Consider the following 20,937-nt stretch of genomic DNA (forward strand, 5'->3'; position numbering starts at 1 on the left):
GGGTTTTAATTTTTAGTGTTAAATCAAAAGTTAAACACTACTTATCAGCAACCAGAAGTGTTTTTTCATTTGTGTATATTTTTATCTTAATTCTAGGGTTGCAAGAAACTACCTTTTCACCATAATTTGAAAGGTATTAGTTAGTTTTCGCTCAGCAAAAAAAAAAAAAAAAAAGTTGTTTGCTTGCTCATCCCTAACTAAAATGATCACCTTCTTCTGAATATTACCTTTGTCCCTGGTCTATAAGCTGCTTATGGACCAGGGACAAAGTTAATATTCCATAACTTTCCACCACATGAACCACTAACAAACCCACCTTGCTTTTTGAAATACTGAGTGACATACTGTCGACCCTTTGCTTCTTTCTCCTCTCTTAGCTTTCTTTCTTTCGTTTTTGGCTACCTGATTTTTGAGGCATATTGCCGTCTCCGCCTCCTTACCCGCTGTCTGTGACAAATTATGGCGCACTGCAGCTGATCCAGTCGGACTGAACCATTTTACGTAAATAGAGTGGGGGGCGGGGGGGGGCGTTAATGTTTCCAAAACAAATAAAGTTATTGTTACAGTACATTGTAAATAAAATATATTTGTGATTATAAGTTAGTTAATAACTTAGTGTTATATTATTTTTTGTCAGTATTATAATTTTATTAGGGGCCTCTCTGGGCCCCTCTTAATCATGGGCCCCTAGAATCCTTCTCCTTTTTCCCCCCTTATCGGCGCCCCAGAGCCTCAGGTGTCCGATGCCGAAATCACAAAAAAAAGTGGTGGTATTTGATGCCTTCAGAATGAGAATGAGCTGAAAATATAACAGTCACATCAGCGGGTTCATTTTTGTTATTGTCACACTGCACACATGTCACAAAGCAGCATGCGAGTTTGGAAGATGAAAACATGGAAATATTCCCATGAACTTGATTTTGTCAGGAGGACAGATTCCCAGAATAGTGTTGTTCCACGTAGTCATACTGAAACTCTTTCCACTGTGACAAACACAACCTCAAACCTCCAGTCTGAAACACCTACAGTCAGGCGTTCAGCTGAGGAGAAGCACCATGTTCTCCCGCAAACGATGAACCAAGCAACTATTAATATCATCCCAAAACCAGGACGGGAGGGTAATCCTCCATCTGAATATCGACCTTTTAGTTTAACTAATGAAATAATTATCAAAGTCTTAAATAATCATAAAGCCAAGATACTCCCGAATATGATTCACTACAATCAAGCTGGCTTTACACCAAACAGAAGTCTTAAAACCAACATTAGAACCTGTACATCACCGTCACAATACGCCCAGGAACAAAAGTTAGATTTGACACTTGTGGCAGTCGATGCAGGAAAAGCTTTTGGCCAACTGAAATGGGCCTATTTTTTTTTAAATTATTATAAATGTTTGAATTTCCTAGGGAAATAGTTTCCACACTGAAAACAATCTATAAGTCACCAGGGATATGTTAACGGAGCTTTATCTGAGACATTTAGATTATAAAGAGGCACTAGACAAGGATGCCCGTTATCTCCGTCCTTATTTGTGTTAGCAATCGAACCTTTGGCCCAGAAAATCAGACAAACAGAAGAAGTGAGCGGCCTGAACATCGATAAAGAAGTATATAAACCGAGTTTATTTGCTGATGATGTGATGTTATATATAACTAATACTTAAAACGTCTCTTCCAAAGGTAACAGAGATCAGAGAGGACTTCTCTAAAATATCAGGTTATAAGACGGATAGTGAAAAACCTGAATTGATTCAAATAAGTAAAGGAACTTAAGTTTAACAATCTTTAATGGAAAAAAAGGAGAACATGCAAACTCCACGCAGAAGAGCTCTTCCACCCAAGGTTCAAACCACAATGCTCTTGCTGTGAGGCGACAATGCTAACCACTGCACCACCTTAATCTGATTTAACTTGATTTAAAAAAACCTTCTCAAGGAACTTATTTGTCACCATTCAGGCATGGGAATTAGAAGTGTGTGACGCATCTAAAGCCCTGACTGGCCGCCAGTGTGACAGATCATAACAATCATAAGGGGAAAGCCGTGAGTGGGACGAAGGATCGCTTTATTTTTCAGATCAAATGACAACAACGCACCAGAGAGACGACCTACCACCGAAAGAAAAGAGAAAAACTGTCAGTAGACGGAATCACTACCTGCCTTATTTATCTTATTTTTATTATCTTATGTCATGATAAGAGTGATTACACACGTTAAAGAAGCTGTTGTGCACAGGCATAAACACAGGTGTCCTTTGGGCACAAAAAGTTTGAAAACCACTGCTTCAAGAGAAAACTTCAGGTGTTTTGTGCAGCAGGTCTCTGGACCTCTGCTCACTCACTTTCTTTCATTCAGTTTAATTTAAGATCCTATCATATTGTTTGGGTGTTTCTGCATTTGACTTTGAGATAAACACTATCAGACAGAAACACTATCTGAGTTAATATCACAACACTGAGCTGTATCTGTGCTGCTCTCAGTCGCACTGTTTGAGTTGCACATTCTGAGCATGCCATTTAAAAGTCAATTACTGTTCTCCCAGTGTTGACGTATGGCAACAGTGAACTCCATAGAAGGACATCTAATCTCTCACCTCTCACTTGAGGTTTCTGTTAACACGTCTAGTACCGGTTCCTGCATACCTCAGATTCCACAGGGCTCAAAGTATTTACCTCAGACCATTTTCCTGGCTAAATATTACCTGGATGTGGTTATCTTAACTGTGCTCTGAGTGACAAAAATTTAAAGAGGGACTTCCAGACACCTTTTATTTGCTGCAGAAGGACTTCCTCTGTAGTGGAACATTTTGGCTGATTGCATGAAGAGAATATTTCTAGTTTTTCAGATGACATGAAGGACAGTTTGTCCTTGCAGACCGACTCTATGTGTGTTTTTTTCTTCTCTTTAGCGTGAGAGCATTTAGTGGGTTTTGAGGAGCTCATTCATCCCTTCCTGTGGCGACTAAGCTCATTCCTTACAAACTGAAAAGAAGCACTGAATGTGGTGGGAGAATGTTCAAGTGTTTATACCCACACATCCCCCCCTGGGCCTTCTTACAGTTCTTACAGCTAAATCTATTTCAAAAGCTTACGTAAGCCAAGCCGTGGCCGCCGTGCCAAGTCCCATCAAACCTGTGGGGGTGCCCGGTGTGTGAATAAAAATTCAGAGAGGAGACGGTGAATATGTTTGACCTTTTGTGAGGCGCGCGGTGAGGGCCTGCCTCCCGAGCTCTCCGGGGCATTAACCTTATCTCAGAGTCACATAATAGCCTATTGACTGCTGCCCGTATCTATCCTGTGGCTTCAAGTTCAATGGCTGCTGATGTCTTTTTCTCTGGGAGGACTTTCTCTGGTGCAGAGTGGCATCAACAGCACCAAGAGTAGGAGTTCATTTCTTACCGGGGACGTCACATTTCTGGATTCATGATGTGAGAATGAGCCACATTTTACATTTTATACTACACTTAAATCTGATTTCATTTTGATATCTGCTATTTAAACTTAAATATCACATTCTTTCTCTTACAAAAGAAAAACTGGAATTCAAAGAAATAAAACACACCCGTGCTGAATTCCAAACACATGGGGGTTTGCAGATACAACTTACATTGGTCTGGCATGATCATCCCTGTATTAAACAAAACATTCTCACTCCCAAGTCTTCAAATACTGACACCTGTTCAGTGGCCCTACACGTTTTCGAAGTGAACTTAGAACACAGATTAAAAAGACTTCATTTTAAGGTTTATCTCCTGAAGTTTAGGAATCAAAACAGGCAGTTCTCATAAACTCTTTGTCTGTTCCTATGAAAAGTAATGCATCTAAATTTTGACATATCCCACGTAATCATGAACCAGGAATACTTGCACAACCCAAGTATTCTGGAAGGCTGCAATCATGGGACCAGTCACAGAAACCCAGACTTTCCACCAGGACTTTCCCATGGAACTTGGAGTCATTTTAAGGTATGTACTTATCACGTTTCTTTTCCAAAACCTAACCAAAGTAACTTGTCTTGCTAAACTTGACCTCCGTAACTTTACATTAATCAGATAACTTTATGTTACGAGCGTATCATTGTTCGTTGTGCGATATTCATAGGACACCAAACAGACTGTTGTGTCTGCAGTTTTGTGGGATATCATACAATAGTAACAGAATAACTGCGACCATTTCACTACTTCAACCATGTGTTTAAAACTGCGACTGTTAACAGTCATAAACGAAGGGAGCAAATGAGTCTTTTCATTTTGTTTTGTATCGCTAAATTTGGCAATAACCGCAATGTGCAATGTTTCTGTGCATAACAATTTTTGTCATGAATTTAAACTTTGTAATACAAAGTTATTTGAAGTAAAAGATGTTTTATAATATTGTCCTATGAAAAACGTCCTTTTTTGGACAACAGGGGATTTTTGGTTGCAGTACTGCAAATGGCCATTGGAGCAAACTGGTAGCAAGGCTGAGTGGTTGCACTGCATCCAGCTCTCTCAGGTCCATGACTGGCAGCATATGGAGGATTTTGACATTACAGAGTCAGTTTATGATCCGTCTTTACTCGTCGCTACTGTCCTGCTACGTGTTAGCATGTCACAGACGAACATCACAATGATACTCCCACAGAAACACAAAGACATGCTGATTAGTTCGGAAAGCATAAAGCAAAGTCGGATTTAGTGTTAATTTTGTTGACAAAAATTTTTCAACAACGACCTTTTTTCCATGACAAAAATAAGATGATGACAAGCTAAAAATAGATCTTGACAAAGGAAAAAATTTATGTTTATTTTCGTTGATGACACGTGATGAAAATGTTTGTGGTGGACCAGAGTGGAGGGCAATGAAAGCTGAGAATGGCCGTGCTTGTATCTTCAACTTGTTGACTAAAACATTTTAAAACATTGACTAAAACGTTTTCAACTTACATCAACTAAAATGTTTTGAATTTTTGTCGACTAAAACCATGAAGGATAAAAAATAACTGTAATGTGACTGAAACTAATAAACATTTTCATCTGAAGATTCAGACTAAATCTAAAATAGCTGTCAAAATGAACACTGGTCTAATCTATGGATGGATTGAATAACCTTCCACCCAGGCAGCTGTCAGTTTCCGGTTTTAGAAGGTTATTAGGAAAACCAACTTGTTTCGGACCATGAACATTTGGCTGCCTCCATTTTTCTTGAGGTTACATCACAGGTTTATCACAAGCCATTTTGTCATCTTGGTGGTGTATTTCAGAACACTCCAAGATCCAACTATGATCAGGCTTTTGTGGAAATCAAAACAGTTCAACCCATCAAATAATATAATTAGGGGAGAAAATTAGTAGAAGTTATTAAGTAGTGTAACATCACACTGAATTTTCCAAATGGGTGAGCTGAATGTTTCAGATCAGTGCTCAGTGTTATCTCGTCTATCTGCCTTTCATCTTCTGCTCTGACATTTTCTTGGCTGCTCTTCTGTTATCTGCTCTGCAACATTAGAAAGTGCCACTTACACATAATATTGTGTGTTTATCTTTGATTGTGTTATAATAGGATGTAAATCCAAGAACCAGTTTGAGTCAATTTAGTTTGCCTCGTGGCTACAGAACCATTTTACCACATAAATACCACAAATGCTCCATAATTGCCTCATCTTGCCCACAGGTCTTCGCTCCACTACAACAAAATGACTTGGATTAAAGTTTCTTTTGGAGTTTGATACTTTACAGTTCGTGTCACTTCTCAGACAGAGACACATCCACGTACAGAAGCCTGCATGCACCCCCCCATATCTGATTGCATATACAGTTGCATTATATGCTGGTCAGTGGGCAGTTCATGTTGTTCTCGTGTTTTACATGACACCACTGTTTGTCTCAATTTAAGATCCATGTCAACACCTTAATCCCAAAAGTCTTTTAATCCAAAATAAATAGTATAAAGAAGTATTCTCCTTATTTTCTGAATTTAAAAAAAACTGTTCAGTCCAGGGAAATTAACCCTGAGGGCAGCCCAGTGGTCAGAATAAATGTTGGCCTTGTACATTTCTACTACTACTACTTTACATTTGCACATTACTATGTAATGTTGAAACTTTATGTTTCTTTACATTTTAAAAACACTGTGGTTAACGTGGTTAGGTTCGACACACAGGTTTTGAAAAGATCCTGTTTGGCCTAAAGTACCCGCTTTTGGTGGCATAATCCCAGGTGGAAACACAGCAATGTCTTAGTAAAAAGCAACCACTTTTTGTGGCACTATACAGACAGGAAACACAGCAATGTCTGGGTTTAGAAACATTGGCTTTTGTGGGACTACACTTGCAGGAAGAACAGCGATGTCTCGGTAAAGAAACTTTTTTTTGCTGCACTCCCCCCAGCGGAAAACTGCAACAGGTTGCTAAAAAACACTCATGTCCTGTGGATAAAATGCCGCTGGAGAAACAGCGACGTGCCACTAAAACACAACTGTTTTTGTTGTTTGTTGGTCTCAAATAGGGTCTGCAGCTTAGGAGGCTTCTTGCCTCTGTCACACGCCATCCATCATCTCCTTCACCTCCTGATGACAAAGTCAGCTCACATACTACACACATATTTATATGATGCGTATGAAACGTACAGATATAACGTGTCTGTGGTTTGCCAACATTTTCTTCTGGCGAGCGATCAGCTGAGCGATGATTGTCATCTTCGCCATAATCACAGACATGAATGAATCTGACTTGACTGAATCTGAACTGACGCCATCCATGTGCTTTTTTCCCCCAAACGCTTTATACTACCGCTCTACTAATGATCAGTAATGTGTGGACATTATTTGAGGAGCTGACCGGTCGTCTGTGAATCTCATGCTGAATCTTAATGGGCTGCTTTCTGCTGCTGTGGCTCCATGACGAGGAGGATCCTCTGGAGACCAGCGCTGCAGCTGAGGCCCAGCAGGTCTGGCATGGAATCGGTGCATGTGGACATGTGTCAAGAAATAATATTGCAGCCTTTAAAATGATAATCCACCACAACATTTTCATCTGAGATGAATCACTGGTGGCAAAGCAGCTCAGGAAGAAACAAACAAACTTTTAAACAGTGGCCAGAGTCTCGTGTGTCTTTGATGGGAAAAACTGATTGGTTTGGAATAATTGTATTGTGGATTACAGAGCGTGGGATTCACTGGACAAAAATATAAATGACAAAATTAACTGGTCCTATTTAGCGCTTATAGGTATTCACTTAATTCCTTTCTTATTAACCAACTATAAATCACATTTGTTATTATTGGGCTTTTTTTTTACAGGTAAAGGCAAAGTGATGCAAATATACTGACTGCAGCTGTTTGCCCAGTGTAAGTCACATTTAGCACATTTATAAAATTCAGTATGTTAAATGAGCATATGTATGCAGGTATAGTTTATGAATAGCCAACTGCCTATGAGCTTAAATTAAAGAGAAAGAAAACTTGCAGTATAAAAACTCGTAGTTTACTGACAGTTTACTACTCTTACACTTCAAGTATACCATGAAGTGTACTTTTAAACTGAATAAGTATACTTTTAAGATTATAAATATATAAAGTCGTAAATCTACAACAATAAACTCAGAATTTTAGGAGAAAGAAGTCACAGATTAAAACCAGAAAGTTGGTAACATGGTATAAAAGTGACAAACTGTGTAAGAACAGTGTTCTGTGTTCTGACAGTAATACGTTTTAGTGTTATTACATTTTACCAAATTAATAGAAAGTGTCACCAAAAGGATTTCAGGCAATATTATTAAATTTAAAATGTTACATAAGGCGTTACTGTATATTGTTGTCATTTCCTTTCATTCATCCACTCGGCTCCACTTCCACCAGAGAGCCACCAGAAAAAAAAAATACCCCCCTGAAGGTTGTTGTGTCATATTACAGAGCACATCATAGAAGGATGCAGATCAGGGTGGTAACGTGTCACGTAACACTGTAAATGTAATAACATCGCCTGTTGATAACTTGTTTTATTACTTAAGTACTGTTAAAATATATTTTACTGTCACCCCAACACTGTTGGTGCACATTTTGTTGCTCTTTATACTGTATTACCTGACTGTCTTAATCGCTCCTAAAATTATGAGTTTAATCTTGGAACATTTTGACTTCTCTCTTGTAGATTAATGACTTTATTTTTTTCTTTAACATGGCCCTCATCCTCCTTTGCAGCTGCTGGCGCCAGCTATACTGACATGACATTGTTTCTCTCAAGACTTCTGTGCAGAGGACAATCTAACAAGGATCACACCTAGTAACACTCCACATATCCAACACCAAATCATCACTGCCACAAGCAGAAATGATTTGTGTGTTTCTGGCAGCCTGGGACCAGTAATGAGGAGGTCTGCTGTGCTCGCACTGATTCCTGCAGCTCTAACGTTTATAAAAAGAGCTGTCGTTTCTCTTCCAGTGAGAGTGGACACTAAACATCTCTCCTAAAAATAAACCTTTACTCCAGTGATTGAATAAGTCATATTCTACAAGTGAAATACCAGTAAACGCCTGTCATCTGTAGCACCATGGTAAAAATAACTGTGGAAACAGTGTGTATCGTCACGTGTCACACAGAGAAAGTAATTCAGCGAGGCTGCGAGGCTCAGCTCCGACTGGGAAAACTGATCCATCTTCCTGCTCCAGTTTGAAACAGAATATCATGAAACTTCCTTCTTACCAGACGGACTGCAGCCTTCATTAGCTTAATAAAAAATTACTCCTGTTATATTATAAGCCTCCAGAGGCTGCTTTAAAATTTCATTTGTGTTCATGAATCATCAAACTGCTCGACTGTCACTGTTCCTGGTGTCAGTCTGCTCTGATCAGACTGTGTTTCCTGTGTCAGTTTAAGAAGCAGGCAGGTTTGGGAGTAAGTTTACGTGCGACACAACAGAAACGATCTTCAGTGTGTTGAGCTGCTCGTTATAAAAAGATGCCCATCAGACAAAACCTGATTTACTGTGCGCCAACATTTTGTCCTGAAACACGATCAGGAGCAGATGGAGGCTGCTGAACATGTTGCAAATAAGCATCCCAGGTACACGTAATGAGGAATGCAGACTATTGTTGTGTGACACCAGATACAGCCCTGAGGAGAAAGCCTTTACTTCCTATTGCAGGAGTTCACAGACGTGTTAGCATCTATATGGGAGTATGAGCTGATACCCTGACACCACTCTGCTGTGGACCACAATACCCGCTGGGAGTGTTTCACAGATAAGTGTTGGGTTGTTCTCCACACAAGTACTGAGAGCTGCTCCGCTCCGCCCCCCACAATGGGACAAAAAGTCCTCTTGACTAAGCGACAAAATACATCATTTGTCACTGCCTCCACACAAACTGCAAATCTTTCAAAGTCTTTCTGGTGTCCTTCCATCTTTGTTCTGTCAGTTTGATCATTGTATTGGTTTCAAAACATCCTGCCAAAGAACTGCAACAGTTAGCCAGCTGGCTAACACTGGCACATTTACAGAAATGTTGATTCATGTATGTTGTCTTTATAAGTAAAATAAATAAATAAATGAGAAACCACAGGGCTGTTACAAAAGAGTTCATATAAATGTTGTGCCAGCACAAGGCTCTGACCCCAACCATTCATCCGCTGACCTCACTTAGAAGCTTTGTCTCCCTCTGTCACACCACTTATTAAAGTCTATAACGAGTAGATAAACAGCAAAAGTTTCCCAGAGCTTAAAGTCGAGATGGAATTTAAAAATGTCTTTTAGATCACGTCCACGGCCATACTCTGCACCTTTAACAGAGAAAAGAGGGACGGAAGAAATTCCCTGAAGGTGTTATTGAGATTTGCTTTCACAATGATGAGGCAGACAAGGTCACAGTGACCTTGTCCACCAAAATCTAATCTGTTCTTCTTGAGATATCGCATTCACAAGGATGGGATGGACAGACAGACAGCCCGAAAACATAATGCCTTGCACGTCACATGTCGACGTGGAAAGTCCATGATCAAATGCTGATATGTGACGAGGTCGGAGTGAGTGTGTTGATCTGTGACAGTGACAATGGACTTTTCACGTCCACATATGATGTCCAAGGTACCCTGGGTGTGTTGGTTTTTGACGTTATGGGACGTAGTGTCAACTTCAGCCTGTTACATGCATTGTCTGTTTTCAAAATACACTTCTGTTTTCAAAGGAAATGTACAGTTTGCATACAGTCTCTTTCAAAATAAAAGCACTACGTCGGTACAGCACTGCCAAATGATATTTTTTCATTTAACAACACACACGTGGTTGGGTTTAGGAAAAAAGAACAGGATTTGACTTCACAGTCTTACAGGAAGTGAACACCGGCATCCCGCGTGAAAGTGGGTGGTTGTCGGACCCATCCACCACCCCAACCGCCCACCCTACTCAGACTTCTACCTCCTTGACTTTTGTTGATGTTCCTCTGTATTTCCCCTTAAGGCCACTGGGCGCCAATAAATACTTTTGCTGAACGGCTGTGTATCATGCCGACATGAAGACAGCTTTTTTCTTTGGTGTTTGACACCAGAATTCACTGACTAAGCGCTGGTATTCTCTGACTTCAGAGTTAGACCCTGACATTGCTTGTTTTGCCCAACCAACAGTCCAAAAAAATCCTAAGATATTGAATTTACAATCATAAAAAAAGACACTCAGGAACACCTTTCATGCCCGAGCTTATCTGATTACTCAGCGGATCAGCAAACTTTCTGTTGCTGGCTTAAGGTGTGTTCACACTGGACCTGTTTTTTTTTTTTCGCTAGAGACGAGTTTACATACAAAGTCAATGCAAACGGGCGACTGAGCGTATATTGCCCAAGAGAAGAATCGCTCGGGCTCTGAGCGACAGCGACAGAGCGAGAGAGTGAAATTTCGCTCGTTGTTTGAGATGAGAAATCCCAGCTGGAGCTGTATTTCAGTGGGTCCTGTCGCTTGCAGCTCAAAGCTGATTGGCTGCCGGAATCCCGGAATCCCTGGGAGGTGCTTGACTGTCATGACATGTCAGCTTCATTAAAAGTATAGCTGCAAATTAAAAGCAACAATAGATGTAAAAACACACAGACACAATACATCTGTGATTAGTTCCCTAATTTAATTTTAACAATTTTTTCAATCTTCTCCAATTTCTCGTTTTATTTTATGGACGTGATCAGTGTAAGTTTACTTGTCCTAGAGCGGCCATGACGGTTTTTATAATGCAAATAACTCTGTTTAGATAAAACAAACAAAATAAGCTTCTCTTCCTATGACTTTTACTAAAAATGTGTCTTGTATGTTTTCTGAAGCCTAAAAGTTACAAAAATGAAACACACTAGACTTCTGAGCATTTATACCTCTGACCGCGGCACAGGTCTTTACACAGGTTGGACGCAGTGCTGAAGGACCGTCTCCAGAGCCGCAGTCCTTTACCATCATTCAACATCTACCCAGTTATCACGAGCTCACACAGCAGCAGCTGTTAAATGTTCACAACAAACTCACACCAACACAAAAACAGTTTGATCCTGTTGTCAAATTTGCTGACAACGGTTAGGTAAAGTTAGCTGTGTGATATCTGGTAAAGTAGAATGTGATAAACTTAAAGGAGCCAGTATCTGTGTTACACAGCATGTCTCCAGTATTTCCACCATTCAGCATCAGGCAAAGCAAACACCATAACCAGTGGCGATTGCTCTAAGACTGCAAGGGAAGCTCAGCTTCCCCTAAAATGTCAAAAAATAAGTGGTCAAATATGTACTGTTATGTTTACATTTCATTGACTAAATATGCGCTAGAACGCGTTCAACTTTTGTTCAGAATCAGCTACTTATCACAGGTCACTGACGCGACTTTCTTCTCATTCATTCCCGTAGCGTCACAGTGCATTAAACAGTGGAAGCTCAGCGTCCAAAGACTTCCATGGGGAAGCATAGAGTGGGCTGTTCCACTGCAGCCAAACTAGACAGTCATTGGATAAATGCTCGGTTTTGTCCCGCCCATCGGACGCTCAGCGTCTCTGGGGGTTTATGGGGCAGTGGGCTGGCCTTGGCTGGCCTGGACGCTGGGCTTCTGCATGATGATTGGATGATCTGTCTGAGGCTGAATCCCTTTTTGATTGACAGCGAAATGAGCGAATCAGCGATCTTGAAATATAAAGCACCACTGGAGCATTTTTCAAATTTCATTCCGTTGTTCCGAGTTGATCTGGAGACTTCTCCAATCCTCTTTGTGACTTTTTCTTTGTTAAAAACAACTAGTGACAAATCTAGCATCTTTTTCTGGTGTTATTGGAGACTGTACTCATGTTTGGAGACTCTGACTTCTGTCGCTCTGCAGTTACTGTCCCTAACGATCAGCGGGTGCTGCTGTGAGCCCCTCCACCGTCCCAAAGCACTCACAGGTGGTCACACTAGCCTCGCGCAGCAGCCCCAGCTAGCGAGCGAGCTAGCAAGCTGCACATAATGGCAGACAATTTGAATATTGTCGACTTTTGGCGAAGCCATTTGATAGTCTTCCTTATGAGGAGAAAACAGCAGGGCAGATCAACGCCTCAGATTGATTTGGTGCAAAGGGTGGGGAAAAGTAACAGGTCTTTTCACCCACCTGAAAATCTCTGAGGTGTGTGTTGCTGTGGTTCTATGGCATGAGTGTGGTTGAAAAACAGCTTCAATTAAATGCTCCTTTTATAAGTTACTGCCTCGCTACAATATGACAACTTTTATGATGTAAACTTAAAGTGAGCTTCCCCTGTTTGAAAGACCAGCAGCCGCCACTGAACGTAACGTGTATTTTGCCTTCTACCTTTTCATCTGAGTATTCATTGACTATTTGTCTTCATCATGCTTCAAGTTATTTTTATTCCTCCTCTGAGCTCAGTTAATGTTTTCCTCCCCCTTTGTTCATCTGGGCTGAAGATGCATTACGATGGAGCCGCTCATCCAAGAAATGTACATCGATGATTCATCCTAACCTATTTTGCTGTACATCACGGCTACAAGCATTAAAACTAAATTCTTCAACAGAACAGAAGTGATATACAAAGATGCCAAAGTGATTCAGTCAAATATGTCACACCGTAAGTAATCCCCTGTCTGTCGTGTTCCTCGATGGTTAATATCGTAGAATCATTTGGCATTTGGACTCTTTACTGCTGCCTGCAAAGTGGAAATCTAGGAAATCTAACATTCTGTGACTCTATCAGTGAACTAATGGAGAAATTCATCTGCTTCTCTCTCAGCAGGGAGCTCAGAGGCTCTGACCAGCAGCAGCCTGAAGGCACAGCGCCTGGTTGTTGGATCCTTGGCAGACACACAATGAATGACGCACCAGAATTGGCCCTGATACATTACCACTTTCAGGGGCCAACACTGGGCCCAAATCTGGCCCAGAGTCAAACCTGGCAGCCAGATTTGGTTAAATTTTAGAGATGAACACAGCACGCTACCCAGAGAGCAATTTGGTGAGAGGAAAATTCTCTGAGGCCTCGTTTACACCTGCTGTTAACAAGCATCTGATGCGGCTTTAAAATGAATGTGACTCCATCAACACACCTTAAATTTCAGTATGAAAACTTTGACCATTCCAATAGTTTTTATTGTCTCTCTTGGATGACAGACACTGCACAAAGCTGCTATTTTTAAATATCCCATGGAGATAGACTCTCACTGCAGCCTGTTCTATTTTGTTCTGAAAATGTGGGCGTGCAGCCTCGTTCTGTGGACGATAAACCAGGTGCAGACTTTCATCTGTGTCACCGCTGATGAGGAAATACAGCGAGTGCTGGACGGAGCAGTGAGTGACAACAACCCCGCCCACATTTAAGAGGACTGTCTGAACAGACCGAGGGTCTAGGTACCATGTCTGAAGGGTCACTGTTGGTTCCAAAGGTACTGGACTGAAAGGGTTTGGTGGAGATGGGGCTTATTTGTTGCAGTTGGTGGTTATGGAGCTAATTTCACTTCTTACAGGTCTGGTGTGTCAGATGCAGAACGAGCTCAAACTCCACACCCTGATCTCTTTAAATGAAGCTCAGCATAAGCTCAATCAGGAGGAATTTCTTTATTCTATATCCATTCATTCTTTCTCTATCCCACCACTTCCTCCAGTCAGCTGATTATGGTTGTTCCCTCTCCCTGTTAGCCAACCAAACTTTGCCACCGTCTCCTTCAGCCATTCATGTTGCTGCTGCCAAACTTTCAATCTGTTCTCCTCTCTGCTCCTGTCAGCTGTTGTTCTGGATGATCACCGTGTCCTCCTCCACCTCATTCACCTCCAGTCACCTGATCCAGAGCCCAGGACGAGCTCATCAAAAGCCCACTCCTCTTCACTTCCAGATCCTCAGCTCCCGCTTCATCTCATCTCATCATCACCACCAGTTTCTAGACTCCACAGGGGGGGGGGTTTATAATCTACTACGTCTTCACCACCCTCCTGGAGTATATGACATCACGATGGGGTCTGATGGACAAAAGACTTTTTCATACAAAGACTTCATTTTCAAAGACTTCTCATACTTGCGTACACATGTAGATAGATAATCTTTTCAGTCAGAACAAGTCTCTCCTGACAGAGGTTATTTTAAATTTAGGATAAAGGAAGTGGTCACAGCTCACTGCAACTGCTTCAAATAACAAAAAAACTCTAGACTCCATAATGCTGCCTTAATGCACTCTAATATCTGTTGCATTCTGACAGAGCAGTTGTCACTGTTGTCCTGTTGGTTTTTATGCTGCTATGTGACTCTGTCTTGGCTGTCTCACATGCAGAAGAGTTTTTAATCTCAATGTACTTATATATTGTACGTTGCACGCTTGTATCTGCACTACTCTAACTTTGTTTTGCAATTGCTGCACAACAATTTCCCTCAGGATGAAAGAAGTTTTATCTTATCTTATTAATTGATGTTATAATGTTACATGACACTAACATTAAAGTGATTCAGGACAGGATGTTCAAGACTACAAACACATGTGAACCTATTGCAGCCTGATGGTGCACAGCTCCATGTCAGACTGAGACTGGTGGCTTCACGCCAGGTGAGACTTTAACACCTTTAACAAGACGAGGGGTGTATGGAAGAAGTGGTTTTCTCTCCTCAGAATGATAAAGTGTCACACCACATATAGACCCAATTCTCATCTCAGCAAGTCGACACAACAGTCCTGAAGCCCCTTATATTTCTGAGCCATACAGTTCCTGATGCAAACCTCTTAAAGAATACAAACTTTTCTAAGTAACAACAGGTTGAGTTTTTACCTGATTTAACCTGAAGCAGGTTCGAAAGTTGCGAGACCAGTTTAATCATACATCTTTGTCATAAATCAAAACTTTGGCTCAGAGTTGGTTTGGAGAGAAAACAAAATATGTGCAAAAGAAGCCAGTAAAACTGTGATTGCAGCAAGTTTCCCTCTCTGTCTGCATCAGATTATTGATTTAATTTTTTTCTTCAGCAAGCACAGTTTCCCTGAGATATCAATACTTTACTGAAGCCCTTCATCTTGTCTCTTATATAAAATATATGATTTATCCAGTACAGTATTTTTGCAGTTTTGCAAAGCTCAGTGGGAAGAGCATAACACTGATACTGTCAGGACTCCAAATCCCCTCATCATCCTCTTATATTAAAAATGTTTCCACTCAAAGCAGTAACATGAATCAATAAAAAGATGAACCAGAAAATCTGATGGATGTCAGAATATTTGTAATAAAGTGTGAAAGGGCCTCTGCTGTGAGCCACCTGTGGTGCACCGTCAGTGTTCAGGGCCAGAGGTAAAAGCATGTTGTCTTTCAACAAATATGAAATAAGTCAAACTGATTCTAACACAAATGTAAATACATTATTTACTTTTTTTGCTCTTATCTAAAACTCATTTAAGTGATTTTCTTAAATGACCCCAGTCAGTTCCACCTTAAAAGTTGCCGGCAGTCGGCCCAGTGAATGAAGTTAATTTTTTCTCTTTCATTTTATAGTTCTAGTTTACTGATGTATGAACAGAGGTTACATAAAACCAGAGTGACCGTCCTCTACTGACCAATCAGACTGCAGGGTTACTAGCTCCACCTTTTAGTACCAGATCTGTGTGCTAGGTACCCCAACAGAGGGGGGGCCAAACATGGGGACGCTAAGGAACGGTTCTGTTGGTACCATCCACAACTTGAACTGAACTCCTGAACTGAACTCAACTGCTTGGTGGAAACGGGGCTCATGTCAGATGCTGCTGGAAGTGTCACCTGATCATCACACTTGCAAAAACCTGAGTCAGTCATTTAGATAAAATGAGGTCAGTGAGATTTTCCCCCTGATTATCTGAACTGACAGAGTTGTTACCTTGAAGGCAGAACCTCTGAAGTGTCCCTGAGTAAGACACTGGATCCACACCAGCCCCGAGATCCCCATCTGTAGCCAACCATGACCTGCGAAGAAGAGCAAGAGAAAAGAGGACTGTCCAACATGGATAAATAATGAATTCTCCTGAAAGCATTTATGATGATGCTCCAGGTCTGCCTGTGTATCTTAAAGGCAGAATGACACACTGCATGGCTGACAAATACCACCCTCACCCTGTGTGTCATCACTGTCACACTGTCCTGTCTCCAGGTGCTGGCGATGAAGTGCATTCATCTTTCCTTTTTATGCTTTGGCTCCTCTGACTAAGTGCCCCCTCGTAACCCCAGCGCTCTGCCATCTTCCATCTTCACTGATGAAAAGGTGAGAGAGTGCCGCGCTCAGTCCCACCTGATGCCCCCCCATCGTCTTTAAGTGGTTTTAGAGCCACTTGTGTCGTGTTTTAGGAGAAATATCACTCTGACAGAAGAAAAAAGGATGTCAGTCCTGACGTGTCCGTCCTCAGACTCAACTGACAGATGTCACTTTAAAGTTACAGGGCGAGGAGATGACGACTGCGTCTGTTCTGACCATGTTGGAAAAACAAGGGAAAAATCTGCACCGCTTTTTTAACCCTTTGACAACTGATTTACTCTGAGTTTTCTGGGTAATGGCTGTTATCACATAGAATATACTACAGTCTCTGCCCTCCTCATGAGCTCATTACTGGATTAATATTATTCACAAATGTGTCCGCAGAGCTGTGATACTGTGTCTTGATCCATGTGTGACCTCAGCTTTGTGAATGTGTACAGGAATCTGGAATGTGTATTCAGATGTGCAAGTTTACCAAGATAAATGTGCACACATCTGCAAATCTGTGCACCGATTTGTAAAAAACCTGTACGTACAAGAATCTGCAAATCTGAGTTTTTTTCAGGGGACACACTCTGACAATTCAGATCCAATGATAAGTCGAGAAAATGTCGGTACGCCTGGCTCTGCTCAAGCAGCAAATTCTGCTAGTACACTTCAATGTAGTACACTATGTGCACTACGTACTTCTTGTGTGGTGCGCTAATTTCATCAGAGTAGTGCAGTAGTGCTGGATGAGCTGGGAGTGAGACTGGGTTGCTGTTTCACTCTGCCATCATTGTTTTGGTCGCTCTCGTTTCCCTGTGGAATTTCTTCAGTGAGGAGTGTCAGCCTGGCAGTGTGAGCCCAGGAGCCTGCGACTCAAGTGGAACTGATGAATTTGGGAGCCCTGGTAGCTCAGCTGGTGGAGCACGTACCCTTAAAGGTTCAGTCCTTATCGCAGCAGCCTGAGTTTGATTCTAGCCCAGGCCCTGTGCTGCGTGTCATCCCTTCTCCTCCTCCTCTCCCAGCCTGTCCTGTCTCTCTTCAGCTTCAACAATCTAACAAAGGCAAAATACCACATCTGTTTTTCCAGATCTTAAAGCTACAGTAAACACTTCACACATTAATGAAAAGCCATTTCAGATTTTTGAGTACATGTTTTCATATTCTTTGTAAATTTAGAGAAGGCACACATTCACAACTCTGAGTACACATGCAATGATTGAGACACAGTTTCATAACTCTCTGCCCACATCTGTATATAATATTGTTATAATCACACCACTGCATTCACTTAAAGAGGCAACAGATAGCATCTTTTCCTAAAAATATCATTATGAAAATAATGTGGGTTGCACAGGGTAGTGGCCAAAAATCTGCTTTACGACAGGAAACGTGTCATTTATTGCGAAATTGGTCGGTCAGCCAATCAGGGACTGGAGCTGGTCCTTATGCGGAGCTGGGCATGAGATAGTTGAGTCACGAGCACAATGGCAGACGGACAAAGTTTGGAGACAAGTGAAAAACGGCCTAGCAAAAGAAAAGGAGCTCCTCTGTGTGAGGAGGCAAAGAAGAGCAAAAAGGAGAGTGATAAAAGAAGAGGAAAAACAAGAGTAAACCTCAGTCAGGCGTTCAAGAGATGGAGGGAGCTCCGTGACCAAAGAGGCTTCAAAACCCATGTCCAGCTAGCTTTCTTTCTAATGGATCAGTAAGTAACACGGCTAAATGTTAGCTAGACCAGAGAGGACTGTACTGTACTGGCTGCTAGTTCATTCCTAGCTGGCCAGCATCGCAAATCGCCGCAACCAGGGAAGCGAGTGTTGGTCGGCTGACATCCTGGTTGCCATTCTACGGCAGCCCTCGGACAGTGATACCCCCCTCCCTTCCTTCTGTTCTCTTCTCACAGAGGCAGCTATCGACGGACATTGCCCAGCTAAGTTACGCCCAGCTAAGTGAACACTGGACTTTGTTTCCCATTCAATTTGAGCTCCAACCGGCCGCATGGTTTCCATACGGTAGCGTTTATTCTAGAATGGGACTGTTTACATGTGCATATTGGTATAATTTACTATGGGTTGTTTGTACTGTACACTGTAGAGTGTCCACACACCTTCTCATTCTACATATACATAGAGGTATACTGGTGGCTTTACAGCCTACATTTTATTTAATTTAGAGAGTCTAACAGAGTCATATTATTGATTATCTCTGATCCCCATGTTCAATTTGGTCGTTGCGACAGTGCGAAGCAACACCACTGATCCTAGGTGGCGCCAAGCTAAAAAAAAACCCTGAATCCTATCTGTTGCCTCTTTAAAGGCGCTGTATGTAAGAATGTGGCCAAAACGGTTACTGCACTCAAATTCAAAATACTGCCGCAAGTCATGTCCGTCCCCCCTCCCCTACAGATTCGAGGTTGCTGGACAGCGGCACGCTGGAGACTGATTTGTTTGCCCACGGGCGGCTGCAAGGGCTGTGTCGCCGCGTCCGTGATCTTCAGTTTTCCAGCGGACCGTTCAAGCAAGTCTGGCTTCTCTGCTGCTAACGCTGCTGCCGGGATACAGCGGAGGAGACTGCTAATGCTATGTACCCGGGACACTGCTAATGCTGCTTGCTGTGCTGCTGTAGCTCAGTCGTAACTGTAACTGATGATGAGACTCTACTGACTGCGTGACGGGTAGATGGCGGTGGGTGGCGCAACAGGCCAAAACACAAATTCAAAACATAAACATGATTTGCAGACTGCAAAATTTTTTTTGAAATGCGAATATTCTGGCCGTACTATTGTTGTTGGTGAGATCAGTATGTTATATAAACATTATTCCTTAGTCTCTGTGACATATTAGGAGGATTTTAGACTATTTGCTTTAGATTTCTTACATATAGCTCCTTTAATGGCCACAATATTTGGACACTCCTGTCCACTGTTTTTTTGTTATGGTTTGATGATGTTTTTCATTGTTTGGGCAAGGCTCCTTAATTCACTTCATTCATTCATTCATTCATGGAGCCTATCCCAGCTGGCAGTTGGTGAGAGGTGGGGTCCGCCCTGTACAGGTTGCAGACCATCACAAGGCTGACACTTTAGCCTCTTTTTGGTTTAGGGCCTGAATACATGTTAGACCCGCTACAGTATGAATCATCAGGACCTCTCAGGTCTTCAGGGACAGATCTGCTTCGTGTCAAGAGTCGAGACTAAACATGGAGAAGCAGCGTTTAGTTTTTATGCTCCACATTTCTGGAACAAACTCCCAGAAATCTGCAGCTCTGCACCAACTCTCACTTCTTTGAAATCAAGACTGAATACTTTTCTGTTTGTTGCTGCCTTTTGTTCAATTGAATATTTATCTATTTCTTACACTGCGCTGTAACTTTTATTTGTGTATTTCATATCTGTTTTAGTATATTTTAACTTTTTATTTTCTATTCTCTAATTCCTTCATGCATTGCTTTTAAAAGCCCTTTGTTTCTTTTCCAGCTTGTCTTGGTGCTTTTGTTGTTTTATGTAAACCACTTTAAATTGCTTCATTGTTGAAATGTGCGATGAAAGTAAACTTGTCTTGCCTTTTAAGGCCCTGACACACCGTCGGTGAGCAGATTGTTTTTCTCTTTAGCAGAAACGTTTCCTGATGGTTTGTGTTATTGTTCACTGCCGCACGGTAAATATGCTCTGATTGTGCTGTTAATGTGCTAACTGGTTAACTAGCATCAAGACAAGACAACATGTTGCGTGTGCGTCCCATAACAAGAGATAAAAAAAGTAGCTGTTAGCAGTTAGCAGCTAACTCAAACAATGAGATCCAGGAGCTCCTTACCCTCCGAGCAGAGGACGAGATCAGCTGCCATATAACGCTAAATGATTGTTATTGACATTTGATGGCATTGTTATTGTTTATAAAGAGCTACTGACACATATGTTATATGTCACACTAGAGGCTGACGCTGTTGTGTTACATGTCACACCTCTTTGATTCTGTGTAAAAATGCAAAAGGCGGCGTAAAGATGGGACTTCATTGCAGCTCTATAGCGCCATCTGTGTGTAAAAGGACAGAGACAGACAGACAGCCGTTCACACTCACATTCACACCTACGGGCAATTTAGAGTCACTACTGAACCTGCATGTCTTTGGACTGTGGGAGGAAGCTGGAGCACCTGGAGGAAACATAAAAACTCCCTTCATTTCAATGAAGGGAAATTGTGTGTAATATTTTAGATGACACTGTACGTCCAGTTTTAGGAATACTGCCTCCTGTTTCAACATGACAACATCTTCCCAGTTTGGTGT

General features: G+C 41.6%; 1 long non-coding RNA gene across 1 annotated transcript in view; it reads right to left on the reverse strand.

The window, feature by feature from the left end:
* LOC117262813 (uncharacterized) overlaps nt 1–20,937 on the reverse strand; it is a 50,950-nt gene that overhangs the window by 24,745 nt on the left and 5,268 nt on the right. The window contains exon 3 of the long non-coding RNA XR_004502130.2: nt 16,297–16,382. This is a non-coding gene — a long non-coding RNA (uncharacterized LOC117262813). The remainder of the gene's footprint in view (nt 1–16,296; nt 16,383–20,937) is intronic.

The sequence above is a fragment of the Epinephelus lanceolatus genome, chromosome 5 (genome assembly GCF_041903045.1).
Source record: "Epinephelus lanceolatus isolate andai-2023 chromosome 5, ASM4190304v1, whole genome shotgun sequence".
NCBI classification, from domain to species: Eukaryota; Metazoa; Chordata; class Actinopteri; order Perciformes; family Serranidae; genus Epinephelus; species Epinephelus lanceolatus.